Here is a 13,179-nt window from a genome sequence, read left to right as displayed (position 1 = left end):
TGTTGCACATACAAAAAAGTGGGTGGGACTCACTACAAAAAAGAAAAAAAAATAAAAAAGTGAGTCTCACCCACTTTTTGTGTGTTGCATGAGACAATTTGTCTCATGCAACATAAGAAAAATAAAACTCATATATATATATATATATATGGTAAAATTATTTTTACAGCAGTTTTATGTACAACAGTGACAGATATATGGTTATGATTTCTCACATTTAATGTTTTCATCTTTTGTATGGTTATGATTTCCCCACATTTAATGCTTTCATGTATTATATTTATATATATATATATATATATAAGGCTAAATACTTTGAGACCGATATTAAACTTTGAAATTTGACACCAAATCTTAACCATTGATTTCCGTCAATCAATAATTATTATTTATTGAGAATTAAACTTTTTAATTAACTCAATAAATAATAACCATTGATTGGCGGAAATCAACAGTTAGGATTTGATATCAAATTTTAAAATTTGTAAGGCTAAATACTTTGAGACCGATATTAAACTTTAAAATTTGACATCAAATCTTCACCATTGATTTCTGTCAATCAATAATTATTATTTATTGAGAATTAAACTTTTTAATTAATTCAATAAATAATAACCATTGTTTGGCAGAAATCAACAGTTAGGATTTGATATCAAATTTTAAAATTTGGCACCGGTATCAAAGCATCATCATCACACACAGATATATTATATATATATATATATGATATTATTCTACCCATTACTATTTCTGCCAACTGATATGCCTCCAGCATATAATATTTTCAAGGCTTAAATGAGCAAAGATTTGATCTAATTGAATTAAAAAGTGCTTACATTAGCATAAAAACTGATAATTCATGCTCAAACCCACTCTCACTGAAATTCTTGTATTTTGCAGGAAAATTACATGAGAAAGGATAACAACTCATAAGACCAAGATGAAGGACATTCCAAATCCACCGCGCCAGCAGCGTGGTTCTGGTGCTGCTAGCGCCAGACCATAGAAAAGTCTCTGTTTCACTATGCTACCAGCGCGAATACCGCGCCAAGAGCGTCGGGAGAACTCGAACCCACCGCGCCACCAGTGTTGGCACCACGCTACCAACACCAGAGCCTTAACTTCTTCTGTTTCACCGCACTTCTAGCACTGATGCCATGCTACCAGGGTTATAACACCTCACATTTTTAAAACAAGTATTTATATATTAAATATGGATTAAAGGGTAGGATTAGTGAAAATTCTGAAATTAAGGTCAAAATACAAAGGAAGGGTAAAACGGTAATTAGCCAAACACGTAACCCTAGGAAAGTAAAATTGAGTAGGAGGTCTCAAATGGAAAAACTAATCTGAAAATGGATTCAGAACGAAAAATTAAGTGGTTAGGCAAGTTTCTGAAAATTTGGTGAATAATGCTTTTACCGGGTAAAAATAACGTGGTACAGTTGCACTGTAAAGCATACCGAATGAATTTTGAGCTCTAGGTTTGGATATAAGTTATAAATGGTACATAGGACTAGAAAATATGATTTCTGGTGAAAATTCATAGAAATTAGTGTGTTTGGGGAAGCGTGCCCACAACGCGCATAACAACATAAAACTGCGATTTCTCCGAACGACAATTAAAGAAAAATGGTTAATGTTAAAAATTAGAGTTTCTAAATAGTTTAAGAAATTATGGACGTTTAGTGGAATATGCGAGAGATTTGAATTAATTTGAATCACGTGAGGTGGCGGTGGGACTCACCCCACTAAAGTGACTATATGACAACACCTCCAAGTCATTATTCATCATCTTTTTCTCCTCCCTCTCTCCTCAAAATTGTGCCTTCTCCCCCCCTCCCCTTCCATGGCCAAGTTTCCTTCTAAACTTCATCCTCTCATTTCTTACTCAAATCCAACAAAGTTTGTCATCAAACATTAAGTAAACGATCATCTCAACACAACCATATCATCCACAAGCCTTGAAACCCACTCATTTGGGAGAAATCTCACATTTACAGCAGCGACCATTTGAAGAATTTTGGAGTTCTTGGAGTTGATTGATCCTCCAATGCTTTGGTATGTTGTGGAGGAGTCATAGGCCTTGCTTGTGAGTAAGTTTCCACACTTTTGATTGGTTGAATTGATGGATCCAAATTCATAAACCCTAGAGCTTGGATGCTTGATTGATATAGTTAGAGAGCTCAAATTGAAATTGTGTATTAGATGAAAGTGACTTCGAATGATGTTTTGGAGTGATTGATGTCATAAAAATTATTGGAGAATTTGGATGGTAACTTAGGAAATTTTGTGTTGAAATGTCATGACTTTGTGGAAGTGATATGTTGTAGGATTGTGTAATTGAGTTGTGGAGTAATTGTATGAGTTAATTATAAGATTGTATGATGTGTGGAAGTGTGAAATTGAATTGAATACTCTTTGGTTGGTGAGCATGATGATTTCAGCCATTGTAGGGCATATAGGTGTTGATGTTGCAAAAATTGTATAATTGATGTTGTGTGGTTGTGTATGATATTTAAATGAGTGGTAAGTTGATTGGATGCATAAGATTTAAGGTTGGAACCATTGGGATAGGCATAAGTGTAGGAATTGGCCTAGAAGGAAATAATTGAAAAAATGGTGTTGTGATGGAATTGGATGGAAGTGGGACTTGAAATGGTGTTGTGGTAACCTTAGAAAGCTAATGGTAAATTAAAATAAAATTAAGAAAATTATTTTGTAAAATTGGCCTAAAGAGGTCGAACCTATGTTGTGGGGAGGGTGAATTTTGGTGCTTTGTGATCTTGTTGATTGCACCTTGTATTGATAATCCTTATGTAATCATTGTAGGTTGCCTCCCAAGGAATTGAAATTGGGGCCTTGAGATTGGTGGGTTGCCTTTGGTGCTTGACAAAAGGGATTTTGGTAAGTTGTCTTGAACCTATGCATGAATAATTGATAAGCTTGTATATATCTTGGTTGGTTGTAATTGAAATGGAAATGGCCTATGTGTAGGCATTTCTTGTGAACCAAGCTCGATGATACTGTGATTTGGAGCTATCAAGTGAAGGAGATTATTCAGGTAATCCCTTGGTACTGGGGTTTGATCCTCGTGTGTGCTCCACCATGCCCGTTGAGGGTAGTGGTTGGAGGTGTATGTTGGTAATGTAGTATAACATGTTCATGCATTATTGTATGTTAGTGGTACATAGGATGTACCGAGTCTCTGACAAGTAGACGTTTTGCCTTCGGGCGTTACAGACTTCCACTGGATAGGTCTCCATGAGGGAGTTCCAGTTGACCTGGGGTCGTGGTGTGTCATCCGTAGAGGAGCACAATAGCAAGTCTCGGGTGTATTTGGATGGAGGGTGCCTTGGTTGATGTTCTGGGAACACTTCCTTGGATTGGAACCGGTACGCTATATGCCGAGGTCAATAGGCCAGATGTTGCGTGGTATTGGAATTGACCATTCCAGCTTCATCGTATTTTATTCTCTATGCTTCCCTACTTCACTAAATCCCTTGTTTTATCCCGTTTTGGAATGTTGTATTATATTATTGATATGCATCGAAGTGAGCCATTGGGTGGAGTAATCTCCAGAACCTCTGGGTTACTGAGATATATTCGTATATCTCAGCCCGTTTTGGGGACTTTATTTCAGGTAGTGGCAGTGGTGCTGGAGCGGCGGGCAAGAGGCCCGTAGGATGAGCTTGGACATAGAATTATTTTGCATTTTGTGGCCATTGGGCCTAGGCTAGACTTAGGACGTGAACATTGCATGTGAGCTAGGATTATTAATTGTCATCTTTGTTCATGTCACATTTTGTCTAAATTTAGTCGTCATTCTCATGATTTATTTTAGAGATTATGATGTTGTATATTGGTTATGCTTTCATGAGGTTATTGTAACATTTGTAAAGAAGCGTTGTAAATTGTATTATTGAGACCTTGTGTAATATTGAAGCATGCTATATGATGAAAGGACAATAGGCCTATTCTAGGATTTGATTTATGTTTTATGTAAAAGAAATGCATACAAAAGAATTAATGTGATTGAAATGGTTTAATATTTGATAATGCCATTATTGAATTGTAAAGTAAGCTAATTGATATAAATTGTGAATGGTTGTAAGAGCACCAAGGCATTGTTGGTTCTTGAGTGTCACCCATGTTTATTAGGTACCATTTGAGGTTAGATAACACACCTTTAAAGGTGGGATATATTGGAAAAACAAAGGAGACTCTGGCAAAAATTCTAGAAATTGGAAGATTTTAGGAAAACTTTGGGAGAGCACATCTCCCTTCACAGAGGTCCAATAGGAACGTGCCATAAACCATTTTAAATCTTAAGATGTCAACTACCTTGTGTCAAAATTTGAGAACCATATGAGAGTCAAGCAGCCTTGTAGTAGCCAGAGAGCACAAACTGCTCAAAACGCCCCTGCAAATGGGGTTGTCACTGTACTTTTTTGGGAAATTTATTCCTGCTTAGTTTCTTGGTAAATTTTGGATGTATGATATGTCAAATTGAAGCTTGAGGTTTCTAGTTTGTTATATAAAAATTTGAGAGCAATTGGTGGAGTGGATTTTCAGGAATCTTTGAGAGAGTGAGGGTTGTTTGAAGCCCTGTGTGAGGTTGGCTAGCAGATTTGCTTGTCCAACTTCAAACGGTGATAACCGAAACAAACGAGAACTTTTTTGATTGTGTGATAGCTCTTTAGAAAGATAATTAAGTTTAGAATGACATATTAAAAGATGATAGGTTTGCGACATGCGGATTTTTCGCAGTAATTAAAATACCGAACCATGTTCGGATAGGTAGAAAATGTAAAAGTTAGATTTAAGCTAAGTGGGTTTATGGGAATCCCTTAGTGACTTGAGAGAAGTGTTAGATGATATCTAGGCATGTTATATTATTATTCCTCAATTATTTTTCAGTTACGGTTACAACTTTTATTTATTACTATTTTTATTATTTTAAATGCTCGCGTAATAAAAAGGAAAAAATTTACTCGCATTTTTATAAATGAACTGTTGTGATTGTAACAACGCTTAATATCATAATCCATGTTAACAATACCAGTGTACACCAGGCTATTATATTTTATGGTATTAGAGCAGTTTACTAGGGAACTCTGATTATGTATGACTGTATTTTGTGTTGCATAGATATCTGTAAACTCTTTATGGTTAATGTACATGTGATTCCTCAGTGTGGGTCTGATCAGGTCATTCATTTGTGTTACATGTATAGTTATCATGAGGAGGGTTCGTGATCGTCATGGGACACGAGGTGCAGGTCCTCAGCTGCCTGATCCGATTACTGCAGTTCTGAATGCTCTGCAGGCGGAGACGGCTGCTAACAGAACTATGACAGAAAACCTGATAAAAAATAATCAGGATATGCTACAGGCCTTCATGACTGAGATGAGGGCTGAGAGAGCTCAGCATAGAAGGGATGATTCTCCTCCATATATGGCTACAGTGACTGCTACACCTACGCCATCGGCTACACCTTATTAGGAGGGGAATGAGGCTAGTCACCATTCTGGTGAGGCTAGTCAGCCCACTGTGGATCCTACATATGTTTCGCAGCCTTCTATTAATCCTACTTTTGTTGCTCAGTCCTCTGGGGTTGCTGAGCAGTTGGTTGCTGGTGCTGCTGATGAGCAGAGGCTCATATCGTTCAGGAAACACAAACCGCCAACATTTTTGGGGTCAAGGGACCCGAAGGTAGTTACTACATGGCTGATGGGGATGGACAAGATATTTCAGGTAAAGAGGTGCCAAGATCCCCAGAAATTGATGTACTCTGTGTATATGCTAGAGGGTGATGCCCACGAGTGGTGGTGCAATGCATCTCGCCCATTTGTTATTCAGGGAGAAGAATTGACTTAGGCTTTATTTGAGAGATTGTTTCATGAAGAGTACTTTCCCAGGGATGTTCGGGAGGCTAAACAGGGAGAATTTGATAAACTGGTACAGGGGACCACGACTGTGGATGCATATTTGGCCAAGTTTAATGAATTGGTCAAGTTTGCCAATTATTGGGGTGTTCTGCCGACTCCTGAATTTTTATATGCTAAATTCCAAAGAGGACTAAGTGAGAAGATTGCAAAGAAAATGTCAAATACTGCTGCTAAAAATTTTGTTGATCTAGTGACCCAGTGCAAAAGGGTCGAGACTGTGTATGGCAGATATCCAAAATCTAATTCTGCAAAAGAGCAAGAGATTAAGAGGACATCCGGTCCTTCTGGTAATAATAATAGAGGTGGCTTCCATCATAATAACAACGGGAGTAAGGGGTTGCAGGTAAGGCAGCCTCCTGGTCAATTTAAGAGAGGTGATGGTCAGAGGGGTGGCTACAATGACAGAAACTTTACTTCTCAATGTGAAAAGTGTAAGATGTCATCGGGGTCCTTGTACTGCGGCTCCGAAATCTTGTTTCAAGTGTTGAAAAGTTGGACATTTTGCAAGAGAGTGCTATAGCAATACAAGGCAGGCTGCGAATCTGCAGTCCTTGCCATCTGTCCCTACTGTGGGACGTGTGTACACTACAAATGTGCAGCAGATAGAGAAGGCACCGAATCTTGTTAAAGGTATAATTTTTATCTCTAATATTGATTTATCTGTGTTGTTTGATTCAGGAGCGACGCATTCGTTCGTGGTAGAATATGTTGCTAAGGGATTGAACTTAAGGGTAACACGAATGGTTCTCCATATGCGTATTACTACTGCTACAGAAAAGGTTAGTGATTCCTCATTTATTTGTAAAGAAGTCGGGTTTTTCTATGAAGGCAGGGGTTACACCATTGATTTGATTATCTTGCCCCTTGTAACACCCTGTGTATACCCGGATTGTTAACATGTCATCGTATTAAGCCACTCTTAATTAAAAAATGCGGAATATCTTTTTCTGTTCAATTATGACGTCATTAATATTAACCAAGTTGAATACTTAGTTCATTTTCAAAACATTGCTTGTAATGTAATTGCAATTCAACAACTAACTGAAATACCTCATAATATAGATGTGTATCTACTCACGGATCTACAACACGTAGTCCGAAGAATATCCTGGTTCACTATACAAGAAAAGTCAAAGTAAACAAAACATAATCAATGTGGCATGGACAATCCCCATGCTCACCAAAGAAGGCAACATAGCCAAAAAAGTCTCAGCTCAATAATCCACAAAATGAAGCTAATAGCAACAAACATAATCCAGCATCCAAGCATAATCAACATAAGCAGGTAAACATCAATCAACTAAGCTCCGGCCTCCTGCCGCCCGAGGTCTCAACCCCTGGGTTACCTGAACCTGAAATAAACGCCCCAAACGTGGGGTGAGATCTCTAAACAGAAATCTCAGTAAGGCAAGGGGTCCTCAAGGATTTCTCCACCCCAAGCTCACTTACATGTGCAAAATAAGTTCTAAAAACAGTTTAACAATATAAGTTCCAAATCAGTGCAATGCAGCAGATAATCATGTCATGTGAGTTAACTATTCTACTGGCCAGAGAAATGCAGGATTTACACACGTCTATTACCCACATAGTACACGCCCATGTTGTAACTGCCCACAGGATCACATCCCGTTTAGGCGAAACATCACATACATATCATAGGCATTTGCACTTAATAGCTCAAAAGCATTTCAATAAATCAATACATGAAAACACATCATGCATATAAACCATTCCCCCATGGGGTATGGTGGAACCAACAATGGCTAAACTGAGGACACGAAAGCTTACCTTACAGGCTAACAATCCAAGCCAAGAGTCCAACCAAGCTCAAGGTCCACAAACAGTAGAATCACAATCTGTTTTAGACCAGCAATCATATCAACAATCATACTTTACCAGCATACAACATAAAGACACGCTTTCCTCTTACGTTTTATGTCTTTAGGCTTCTCACAAAGTCATAAGCCATTAATCACTTAGATTCTGACTTAGTTAATCATTACAAAAGTTCAACTTAATCAATCATGGGTCCATAAACCCATGATACGGGTCTGTCTGCACAGAAATGTCACTGTCTCGGAATTCCAAGAATATCTGGATATTTGTCGGGACATATCCGGATATCACAAGTCCCATATCTGGATATACATATCCGGATATTTCCAACCCCATATCCGGATATCAATATCCGGATATCATTTCCGGATATTTCGCGACAGAATGCAATTTCTGCATTTCGCGAAGATATCGCTTCAAGGTTGGGTTTTTAACCCATTAATACGTCCAAGCATGCATTTTTATAGGCTTTTAGGTTCAGTGATCAAGTTTGTTATTTAAACAACTCATTAAACATGCCAAGACTCCACTTTTAGCTAAAGAAACTCATGATCAAATGTGGTGAAGCTTACCCAAGCTTAAAACAGAGCAAAGACAGTGATTTGAAGCTTCCAATGCCACTCCACAGAGCAGCAACCAAGGAATCACGAAAATACACTTCAATGTGGGTCCTTTCTCTACCAAGAAAGCTTCTTGAAGCTACACCAACCAAAGGAATGACTTCCCACTTCACCAAACTAAAAGTCAGCACTTTGAATGCTCAAAAACAGACCCACAAGCTCCCAAAAGCACACTCTCCACTCTCCCAATGCTTACCACAAGCCTACTCCAAGATGGAGAAGGGCTTTCATGGAGGAGAGGTGGTGTCTTTGGTGGAAAAAGAAGGAAAACACAAGTTTTCAGAAGAGAGGAGGGGGTGGCAGCAGCCAAGGCACGTAGGAATTATGAGAGATCCACCTAGGGTTCTATGTAATGCTCTATTTATAGCCGGTTTAAGTCTAACCACACTATATTAGCAATAATAGCTACGTTTAGCATTTTAATCCCAAACTTAGGATTATGAAGCTACTCATTTTTCTAAGATTTGTCATATTTTTATATTAATTTTCGCAGCACCTTTCCGGTACGCGCTTTTACATAGCCAGTATCATTTCTAGCACCAGATCTCATTATTTCGACTTGAAACTTGTTTTAACAGTCCTATATATTATTCTAGGAATATTCCCACACTTATTATAATTTTTCGGGATACTTCATCGGTACACATTTATACCGTGAGCAGAACCGGTATCTGCACTTTTCGTCAGAAAAGCGACTTTCAACATTATTAATCACTTACCATAATTATTTAAGCCTTCTCATAATTATTAGGGTCAATTATGGAATTATCTCATTAATCACATAATTAATTAATTAATTTCCTAAATTAACGGTGCGGGTTCTTACACCCCTGACCTCTGTTAATTTGATTTTGGGTATGGACTGGTTGTCTCAAAACTGCACAATGATTGATTGCTGCGGAAAGAGGTTGATACTATCTCACGAGAAGCCCTTTGTTTGTCTGTCTCCTTATCTGTCCGTCTTTCAAACTATTAAAGCCTTGAAGGCTGGTGATCTGGGTTATGTATTCTTGGGTGGATTGGTTGGTGATAAGGAGTTAGAAATTTCAAGTATTCCGGTGGTTAATGAATTTGCTGATGTATTTCCAGATGAGATATCAGAATTTCCACCTGAGAGAGAAATTGAGTTCTCGATTGATTTGTTGCCTGGTGTGGGGCCTATCTCTTTGGCTCCATACCGGATATCGCCACTAGAGCTGGCTGAGTTGAGGAAGCATATTGAAGAGCTATCTGCAAAGAACTTTATCAGACCGAGTGTGTCTCCATGGGAAGCACCAATAATATTTGTGAAAAAGAAAGATGGTAGCATGAGATTGTGTACTGACTATCGGCAGTTGAACAAAGTTACGATTAAGAGCAGGTACCCGCTGCCACGGATTGATGATTTGCTAGATCAGTTGAGGGGTGCCTGTGTATACTCTAAGATTGATCTCCGATCCGGATTAAGCCGGAGGATGTGCCTAATGCCCATGAGGTGTTCATTGATTATATGAATCGTATTTTCAAACCGTATTTAGATCAGTTTGTTATAGTATTTATTGATGATATCCTGATTTATTCCAAGAGTCCGGAGATTCAGTTCAGAGATAACGATTGGAAGAGAAAAGAAATAACAACTAATATTAATAAGAAACAAGATTAGGTTACATAAAATAAAATGGAGAAGTAGTGAGGAGTCTCAAATGGGTGATACAGAATAGAGGAAGGGTTGTTGTCACTTAACTACTGCTAAAAACTATACAACTAAAAAGTAGAAACTAAAACTGAAACTAAATGATCTTTTCCTAAGGAATTCGATGCTTTCTTCGTGTTGGAACGTCTTATTTATAGACAAGAAGAGTGGATGGCAAGACATGTAATTTCATTTAAGTTGCTTTCTTGACTGCATAGAAAGGGCGATGTGAACAGTGCTCTTTTGAGAGGCAAGTTGCTGGATGGGACATGATGGGACGTAAATTCATTCCCATCTAAGCCCATTTTGATGGAAAAATACCATACGTTCCCTCATCTGATGAGCAACTTCAGCATGAAAATCACTTGTTTTACATATTTGTGACAAAAACAGTGGGAGAACAGATGGTAATGTATTCCTTTAAAATATATTAAAAGAGGAACGGACTGAGACGCATTTAATGCACCTGCTGAATTCATTTAATTCTTCTGTACACTTTGCAGGTAACGTAGAGTTAAAGACTTCTAAAAAGCAAGGCGGTGCACCAACTGAGCAGCTGGAAACGTGAAGAGCAGAGAATCAAGAGTTCTCATTGGCTGAAAACGAAAGCAAAGCATGGGAAGGTCTGCAAACAACGACTAATCATCACCAAATACTGTTCCATCCAACAATTCACGCAAGCTTCACACTCTGCTGCCACAGTCCCGTCCCCTCATTCAAGCAACTAGCTCCAAAGGAATTACAGTCTTGCCACTTCTCTTCCAGCTATAAATAGGACCACCCTCACACAAAAACATCATCGAATCCTGGAGGGCTTGCAGTCCGAAAGGTTGAGAGCACTTAGCAGTAGTTAGTAACTTAGTTTAATTTTAAGTTGTAACTGTAGTTAAGTGACAACCCCTCTTCTCTTCTCTGTAAACAATCATCAAGACTCCTTACGAGCAAATACCCATCTTTCTCCATTTTCTGTTTCTTTTTGTAAACTGTCTTTTAAATTAATATAAGTGTTTTTCTCTTCCTTCCAATCATTATCACTTGACTGAATCTCAGGTCTATGTGATCTCAGTTGAGAATAATTATGTTTAAACTATCAGCCATGAGCTGAACTATCTGTGGAACGGGTAAACTGTGAAACTCTTAAAGAACTATTTTCAAAACTCTTGACCGAAGCTTTTTGTATTTCTTTGGCTAAGTAAGCTATATTCATTGGGCGCCAATGGAAATTGGGTACATACTGAGAAAGGAACTTCCATAAGGAAGGGATTTCAGACAGCTTAGCCATTGGGGGAAGGTAGATGCCATGGCAAAAACGCTACTGGTCACCTTAGGAATAAGGGGCCAACTCGTCCATTCTAAGGTTCTGAACTAAGTACCTGTTGGAGTCAAGGGAGCCATAGGAATATGGAAACTTGTGAGCAATCTAGACCATGAGCTGAGGAATCAGAGTTGGCAGGCAAATAAACTGGGACAAAGTCAAAAGGTGCTAAGTCTTGAGCAGAGAAAGTAGCCCCTTTAAGAGTGAAGTAGTGAATCCGTTCCTTCTGTTAAACTGTTTTAACCACCACCCTATTGTCTCTTGATTATAGTTATTTCTGTTTTAGTAGTTTTTATTTTATTTTATTTAGTACTTATAAAAACTCCAATGATTATTATCTCACCTTCTTCTAAACAGGAAGGATCACATACATAACGCAGTGAGCAACTGTTTGCCATCAGATTGAACCTACTGTTCTTGAGGAACATTGTCAAGACAGTAGGGAACGTTTGACCAGACAGTTCATTTACTAACTTTTCTTCTCATTTTCATTCTTTATAAACAGTGATAAAATAATAATTAGCACTCTATCCTCGTGGAAACGATAATTTGAGCATTAATACTCCCTTTATTACTTGATGCGTGCACTTGCACACTTGGGTTGGAACTAAGGTACAAATCTGTGTTCTTCAAGAACAGAGGAACGTCCCCTATCAGAACTTATATTTTTCCACCATCAGCATACCACCCAACAAGTTTTTGGCGCCGTTGTCGGGGATAGAAACACTAACTGTTGTTCTTATCATTGTTTTCTAACACATACACTGTATATATGATTTTAATTCTTTTTTTATCTTTATCACTGAATCTGCTGTGCATATATATACCCTGTGCTATTGGTTTATGAGTGAAGAGTTTGAAACAGACTCTGACCACTCCATTGAAGTACCTGAGTTTCTCTTTGATCCTGAGCCAGAACGTACACTCCATAGGAGAAGAAGTAACCTCAGGGAAGAATTTCCTGAAAACATGGCTGATCACAATAATAACAATGAAGAGGTTCCCCCTGAACAGAACTTCAGAACTTTGGCTGCTCCATTCAGGAACAAACCAGATAGGGGAGTAATCTTTCCCCCTGTAGCACCAAATTTTGAACTAAATCTATCATGTTCCACATGATTAGGGAAGCAGAGGTCTTCTATGGACTCCCTGCAGAAGATCCTTACACACACCTCACAACATTCCAAGATATTTGTGATAATTTTAAAGCTGAGGGTGTAATAGAGGAGAGCATGAGAATGAGGTTGTTCCCTCACTCCTTGGGCTTAAAAGCTAAAACATGGATGAAAACTCTCACCCCTGTATCAATCCACACATGGGAAAAACTCTCTAACAAGTTCATAGAGAGGTTTCTCCCAATGTCTTGACAAGCTGATGTTAAAGCTGAAATCTCTAACTTCAGAATGTTTTATGGAGAAAATCTCTATGAAGCATGGGAGAGATACAAGGACATCATAAGAAAATGTCCAAACCATGGGGTAGAGAGTTGGGGAGTGTTACAATCTTTCTATAAGGAACTTGACCATACTTCTCAATCTCACCTAGATTTTGCTGCAGGAGGATATTTCTTTACAGGAACACTTGAATCAAGGTACGAAATCATAGAAGGGACTGCTGAAAGATGTCTCCAATGACCAATAGACAGAGTGAGCCCAGTAAGGAAGCCAAGCATGCTAGAACTGGATAAACAAACAGCCATGGAAGCCAGCTGGCATCACTCATGAATGAAATGAAGAACCTAAGAGCTGACCAAGCAGCACCAAGGATGGAAGTCTTACAACTCAC

At 38.4% G+C, this 13,179-nt stretch overlaps 1 non-coding gene across 1 annotated transcript; it reads right to left on the bottom strand.

Moving 5' to 3' along the window:
• Positions 1–12,767: 12,767 nt before the first annotated feature.
• Positions 12,768–12,874, bottom strand: LOC133301757 (small nucleolar RNA R71). The gene has a single exon (XR_009750241.1). It is a non-coding gene; the product is annotated as a small nucleolar RNA R71 (small nucleolar RNA).
• Positions 12,875–13,179: the final 305 nt, after the last annotated feature.

Source organism: Gastrolobium bilobum, unplaced genomic scaffold (genome assembly GCF_033153095.1).
Source record: "Gastrolobium bilobum isolate Gb01-03AN ecotype WA unplaced genomic scaffold, APGP_CSIRO_Gbil_v1 utg37553, whole genome shotgun sequence".
NCBI classification, from domain to species: domain Eukaryota; kingdom Viridiplantae; phylum Streptophyta; class Magnoliopsida; order Fabales; family Fabaceae; genus Gastrolobium; species Gastrolobium bilobum.
Note: the sequence above shows the minus strand (reverse complement) of the source record. Positions and strands in the feature narration are given on the sequence as shown.